Here is a 7,539-nt window from a genome sequence, read left to right as displayed (position 1 = left end):
GGAATGGCCGTATGATATGAACAGTGAAAGAGAGCCCTAAGGGACCCCCTAACTGAATTGAGGACTCCTTATTAATTATCAAACATCAAGATGTAGCATGCAGGAAACAACAAGGTCACAGATTTTTGAGACGGCAGACAGATGAGGACTGACTGCCAGGGAGTGGTAAACCCTGCAGGACACCCTTGGCCGGTAAATCAAGTCATGTCCAGTTAAAGAAACATCAACTCTGACAAAACTATTTGACTCTTTGTATAATACAAGATCTGGTACCAATTCTTCTCTATGCTAAGCCATTGAACTCCTGCTCTTTTCTTTTCTCGCTGTCTATAACCCAGTCTTCTCAGTTCGCTGTCCTTACTAACTAAACAATAACATGCCTCTGGCAGTGTTTACCATTGAGTAATAGATGATAGAGTACACTTGGCTACTTCTCTCAACAGGCACAGCTTATAGCCCTAGTTGGTATATGGCACAAACACACACCAGGTGAAGAAACTAGACATAGTCTCTAGTTGGCAAAGCATTGAAAAGTTGTTAATATTATTCATTGCTTAATTATATAATACCAGATGTGCACTGGGGCTAAGTACAGACATTAAAAAAAGCCCAAGACAGAATTGATCCAATCTATGCAATTTTCTTTAAAAAGCATAGATTGGATTGGGAATGAAGGGACCATACATTGGCCCTTCAGTGGGGGTAGGCAGGCAGATGCCTGAACTGGCATCAGCCAGAAGGCAGGGGGTCTTCCCACATGCTTCCTAGCATGCCAGAAATTTCCAAGGGCAGCTGAGCACAGCTGAGTGGGGGCCATCCCTGACTGGCTGCCAGCGCTAGGGATAGGGGGTGGGTGAATGGAGCACCCCTCCAATCATGCACCCCCTCCTCCGCAGATTGCTTGCTCAAGTCTGGGGGCTGGGGCAAGTCCATGCAATGGGGGCTCTGGTTCCCCTGCAGCTATGCGGTAGGGCTGTGCAAAGCTTTCATCCCTGATTCGATTCGGTGGAGATTCGCCCTGATTCAGTGGCCAAATCTCTGAATCCGAATTGAATCAGGAGACCCTTTAATCAGAAAGATTTGGAGATTCAGACATAGACACAGCTTTAAATGTTTTCTCTACATACATCATGGTAGCAGGTGGCCCACGAATACTGTGATGCTGGGGTGGATGGAGCATCCTACGGGAGTGCGGGGGGCTTCCCAGAATGCTTCCCAGCAGTCTCGGAAGTGGACCAGAAGCACTTCCAGTCCACTTCTGGGTCCACCAGGGAGTGCGCAGGGGGTGATCCCCCTGCCCTCCTGGCTCAGTGACTGGTGCCTCCTGGGTCTGGGGGGGGCACCCAGGGTCCCCCCCCATGGCCGACTGCCGAGCTGGTGGGGTTCAGTGGAATCCCCCAGCGTGGTCCCTGGCAAACCCAGAATAACTTTAGGTCTACTTCCAGTTCACTGCCGAGCACGTGACCCCCCCCCAATGCTCCTGTGGGATGCTCCATCTGCCCCACCATCTGCAGCCCTTACCCAGCACCAGGAAGATTGGTGCTGCCACTGGCCCCAGCTGGCAGCAGCATCCTGTCATCTGGCAGGCAGATCGGGGACCAGCCCATGTGCCTGGGAGGCCTGTGGGGGCTGTGCCAGACTCCTCCTGGGGGTGTAGGCCCCTGATCTGCCTGCTGGATCACAGGAGGCTGCTCCTGCTTTCTGGCTCCTGCTTATCAACAACTTGAGGTACAATTTTCCAGAAACCTCTGCACCAATGTCCTTGAAATTTGGAAGACTTCATGGCCTCAGAAGGGGCTACCATCCCTGCAAGTTTCATCTGAATCAGGCCAGAATGACAAAGTTATAGGCAGTTTTGTGCCCTATTATAGCCTGTGGGTGAAACATCAAAACAGCATCGAAACAGTGAAACAGTTTTGACAAAACAAAATGGAACAGTGCTTTCAAAACAAAATGAAACTTGAAACAAAACACTGTTCCGTCGGAACAGAAGTCGAAGCGGAATGGTGCTGTTTCGCACAGACCTAATATGTATGTGTATATATATGTATGCATGCATATATGCTTTTTTCTCATGTACAGAAGTGTACTTTTTTTTAATTCTATTGCATACTGAAGCAGACTAAGGTGATTTCCTCAATATAACCAGCTTTGCATAATTTATGGAGGTTATCACAATGTAATGAAGGTTAATGTATTAGTATTAACATTTACTATTTGGTATTCTTCAACCTATCTCTGTATATTTTAGTTGGGACTCACATAGCCATTTCAGTCAATTATTGCAAATATTTCACCTATTGTGTTTTGGGGGTATTTTTTTTCCCCCAGAAGAATTGCAGAACAAGAGTGTGCTTTGATCTGAGCAAAGGCTTATTAAGACAAATTTATTCAAAAAGGTAGAATGGTCAATGTCAATAAGACCTTGGGTTCCCAATGGAGGCCCATAAGGGCATTCATAGATTATGTGGTCAGCCCTCTGAGCTTGAGCACCACAGCTGTAGCCAGCATTGTTGAAGAGGCCCCAAGAGTGAATGTTTGCCTTACACTGTTCAACGCCTATTCTAAGATGGTTAAGAACAGTCCAGGCCCTGCAGGGCAGCTGGCATCCTGTGGGGAGGAAGCTGGCGTTGGGGATAAAGTTCTTTAGCCGCAGTTTTTGTGGAGTGTATTTCCTGTTCCACCTGCTCCTCTGTATGTGACATGCCATCTGCAGATCCACCCCACGTTCAAATTTTTGTAGATCCTATTTTACAGAAATGCAATAGCAACAGCTGCACTTGGCAAAACTGTCCAAAATCATTAAGGACATAATATGTGCATCAAAATTAGGACAGGTTGTGAACACATTGAAGGACAGGGTAGAATTCAAACAGGACCCGATAAACTGGAAACCTGGGTATAGGCGACACAATGAAATTTAAAAAACAAATGTAGATTACTACACTCAGGGAACAAAAACCAAATGCACCAATATCAAATGGGAGATGATTGGGAGGTAGTAGCATTGCTGAGAAGAATCTGGGGGTTTTGATGGATCACAAACATAACACGAGCCAGCAATGTGATGCAGTCACAAAAAAAAGCAAACTGAATTCTGAGTTGCAGTAAGAGAAGCATTAATTTAAAGATTTGAAGTGATAGTACTATACTCTTCAGTACTAGGCCTCAGCTAGAATATTGTGGGCAGTTCTGGGCACCACACTGTAGGAAGGATGTAGAAAAATTGGAGAGCAACAGCAATGGCAACCAACCAAGACGATAAAGGGGATGGAATGCAGTCCTCACAAGAAAAGTTTTATGTTGGCAAAAATGAGATTAAGGGGCACATGATAGGTGTCTTCATATAGTTGAAAGACTGTCATAAAGAACAGGGAGAATAACTAATCTTAAAAGAGGAACACCAGATACTTTCTCTTGCAGTAATCATCTGTATCTGTTGACTGATTTGTACCTGTAGGTTAATCCTCTTCTTATTTCTTCCTTTTCAAACAGCTTGCCGTAATCTGCAAACCCTGGCACCTTGCACTATCTCACCACTGAGCTTGAATCTATTCTCTGTCCTCAATTCTGTGATTATATTGTGAATCTTGCAATATCTGGTATTTTGCCTTAAGAAATAGTTCTTAGCCTTTTGCTGTTATATGAGAATCTCAGTTTTTGTTAGCCCAAGTAGCTATAGAGAAACATGCCTTGTTTAACCTAAAGGTGGAAAAGAAAGAAGGCAAACAAAGTGCCTAAAATGTTTTTTTTTTTTCTTAAAGACAAGGCTTATTGATCAACAACATGATTTTTTGTGGCCTGATAAATGGAGTTTCTAGTGCTTCGTTTTACCCATCTGATATCACAAAACTAAAAACTATGAAGCACCCTTCTTTATTTGGGTTCTGCCACTGAAACTGATGTTCTTCAAGATCCCACCCAATCTGAAATACTCTGTTCTAACCCCCACCACCTATAAGGCAAAGAGAACCAGCAGGAAGATTTATTTTCCTCATGCTTTAATTGCCCAGGTCTTATTCCATGCTGATGTAGTGTACTTGTTTTTTTCACAGGCAATTCAGAATAACTCACTTTCTTCACTTGCTTCCAAATACTGTTTCTTTCCCTCAGTAATAAATAGCTATGCCAGGTCATATCACAGCTAACAAGCTCCTCCACTTTCCGTATCTTTGTAACCTAACCCATGGTATCAGAAGCATGACCCACCAGATTGGACTTGGAAATGGAAACCAGGATCTCTTGAGTTCTAATCCTAGCTCATTTACTCCTAATGTAATAAGATTAGCTGAATTGCTCTAATTCACAGGGGGATATAAGCATTCACTCTTAAATCACGCAATATTTTGAGAATGTGAACTATTATTACATCCTCCATGGACAGCCGGGCTCATCTGGGGACAGCAGCTGCAATGGGTGAGTTCCCCTGTCTCTGCATCTGCTGCTGACCTGGCATGGAACACCCCAGGAGGATTGGGCAGGGAGAAAGAGCCCATTTGAGAACAGACCAGAGACTACTGCCGCTGTCCCCAAATAAGCCCAACTTCTTGTGCAAGAAGGATCTAGCTATCCTGCCCCCAGAGCATCTGAGGACAACAGTGGTGGGGGAAGGGAAGAGGAGGAAAGGGGTTGTACCACTGAGCACAGGGGGGAAGAGAGTGGAAGGATTTCTCGCCTGCTTCAGGGCTTTAAAAAGTGTGGTCTCAAATGCGGGGTGCCACTGCACTACTCCCTTTTGATTCTCCCCTGCATGTTAGGAAAATTGTCTCCTAGAAAGAGAACTCCTGGATGTTCAAGAGTGTTGCTAAGGGTATTATTTTAGTAAAATGCTACATCACTTCATTTCTCTGCATTCTTAAACAAAACAGGAAGTAGATGAAGTGTAACTCTCTATGTTGCTAATGTCCAAATACACTCATTTTGGCCCCAGAGTTTTGATGAAATATAGAAAAGTAGGGCTAGATTTTTTGCAACATCTTGGGCATCTAAGTGGACATAGGTACCTAAGTGTGATTCAGTTCTACCATGATCAAGTCTCTAAAAATATATTAATTGTTTTTATTGGGCAGTCTTGAAAGGTCACTTAGTAAATCATGAGCAGTCCAGGAATTGCGTTCAAAGGGAGCCAGGAATCAGAGCCAGTCTCTGTAGTCCCTTGTCTTGCTTATTGGAAGGGTCAGGAGCAAGCACCAAAAGGTGCAGATAGAAGTGCATCTCCCAGGTCTAACTCATGGCACTTCACAGAAAGTGCCATGAGTTAGACTGATCCTTCCAACCTGACAGACATTACCTATTGGGTTGGGAGGATGAGGGATCAAGCTCCAATATAGAGCTGATTAAGGGAGACAGGCTGCATCTCAAAAGCCACTTCATCTAGCTCTGCTTGCCCCTTTCCCCCCGTCCAGCTCCTGTTCTGTCTCACAATGGGATGGGGACAAGGCAGGGGAGGGAGGTCTGTTATGGGGTTTCCCCAGTCATGCTGAAATGGGGGGTATGGGTGGATTGGAGCCCTCCACCTCAGGGGGGCTCCAGTCCATCTACCCCACTTCTAGCACAGGCTGGGTAACCCCCAGAATGAGCTTTCTCTGTACTTCCCATTCTGAAAACTGTGCCAGGAGCAGGGCTGGGCTGTGTCAGCTGAGCCCTGCTCATGGTACACACAGACACAAGTTAATGAAGACACTCCACTTCGGAAAATTGTTACTTCAGTCGGCACCTAAATATTTTGTTGGGGCCACCTTTTAAAGGCTGTAGTGGGTAAAGCTTGTATCCAGGGGATTAGTTTTTTCTGATTGTCCAATTAGGATCTGCTTGGTCTAGGGCACTGATCCAAGCTGCTGTAGATGGGGTTTGTTTTCCTGAAGCCTCAGGGGATGTATTGTTCTGATGATTTGTTTGTGACCACCTTAGTCTTGGGCCCTCATCTGAGCTCATTGCATTAATGCATGTAATTCTGTAACATGGAATCATAGAAAATTAGGGTTGGAAGGGACCTCAGGAGGTCATCTAGTCCAACTCTCTGTTCAGAGCAGGACCATCCCCAGCTATATAATTCTAGCCAAGGCTTTGACTAGCCAGGTCTTAAAAACCTCCAAGGATGGAGATTCCACCACCTCTCTGGGTAACCTGTTCCAGTGTTTTACTACCCTCCTTGTGAAAAAGTTTTCCTAATATCTAACCTTAACTTCCCTTGCTGCAACTTGAGACCTTTGCTGCTTGTTCTGTCATTGGCCAGCACTGAGAGGAGTGTAGCTCAGGGGCAGGCAATTATTTTGGGCAGAGGGCCGCTTACCGAGTTTTGGCAAGTTATCAAGGGCCTCTACATAGGTAGTCCTGCCCATTGACAGGTGCCCCACCCCCTGGTCACCATCTTGGGACCAGAAGTTCTACCCCCTAACCTCTGACCTTTACCACCAGAAGTCCCTCCCCTTGCCCCCTGGAAGTACTCCTTTCAGCAAGGGGTTTTGCCATATCTGAAGCAGAAAAATACCAAATTATATTGTAAAAATCAAACATGCTACAACATTAATTAATTTAATTAAAAAATTATCTTTGTCATGATTTACATGAGTTTGTGTAGTGTACATAGAGGTGATAGTATAATAGCTTAAAATGAAGTTTTGCTCTTGTATATTGTGGGAGGGTGGGTATAGGTTTGTGGGTATGTAGGGTGTGGGGGAGAGTGTACATGTATGAGGGGGACTGGCTGGGGGGTGGATAAGTGTGGGTGTGTGGCAATAGGTTTGCCCCCTCACATACACCCACATACCACCGCCTGACCCTTAAGACTAACTAAAAAAAAGGAGGAGGACCCACCTACCTTTTGTATTAGCTATTTTTCAGGGATTTGTGCAGGGTGGAATCAAAACATACTTAGATTTTAATTTGGATTCAGGTACTTGGGCTGTGGTGTCCCTTCACCCTAACTGTTTAGAATTAACATCAGAAATAAAAGGAATAATGAAAAACAGGTTGTGTCAATGGGTGCAATGTGCCCATTACTGTTTCCTCAAGCTGCTTCCCACTTCTGTATGTTTACCTGCCACACCTTGATGGAAACAAAATACAGGGAAAATAAATGAAGAAACACAAGAGAAACAGTGGTCACTTGGTAAAAGGGGATATGTCTTCTTCACAGGGTTTAGTCATCCTTACACCCTGCCCTTACCACACCTGTCATGGGAACTATGGCCTTCTCATTCTACCTGCTACTTGGTTGGTGGCTCTACCAGTCATACAATTCTGCTTTAGGTCCTTCCCTATAAAATAATGAATCCCAACATCATTTAAAGTTTTTTGCAATATTTTTGTCCATTATATATATGACATTTAGGCCTTGAATTTGTTTAAAATATGTCAGTAGAAGGGACATTAAGGCTAAGTACAGATATTCAAAAAGTCCATGCAGAATTGATCTGATCTACACAGGTTTCTCTAAGCTGCATACAGATTATAGAAGGGAAGGAATGGAACTCATGTTCACTCTTCAGTTGGGGGAGGCAGGCAGATGCCTGCAGTGGCTGAGGCAAAAAGGCTGGG

The 7,539-nt window shown here is 44.6% G+C and overlaps 1 long non-coding RNA gene across 1 annotated transcript in view; it reads left to right on the top strand.

The window, feature by feature from the left end:
- LOC112550543 overlaps window positions 1–7,539 on the top strand; it is a 59,444-nt gene that overhangs the window by 1,046 nt on the left and 50,859 nt on the right. The window lies entirely within an intron of this gene.

This window comes from Alligator sinensis, unplaced genomic scaffold (genome assembly GCF_000455745.1).
Source record: "Alligator sinensis unplaced genomic scaffold, ASM45574v1 scaffold796_1, whole genome shotgun sequence".
NCBI lineage: Eukaryota > Metazoa > Chordata > Crocodylia > Alligatoridae > Alligator > Alligator sinensis.
This window is presented reverse-complemented; position numbering and strand designations above follow the sequence as displayed.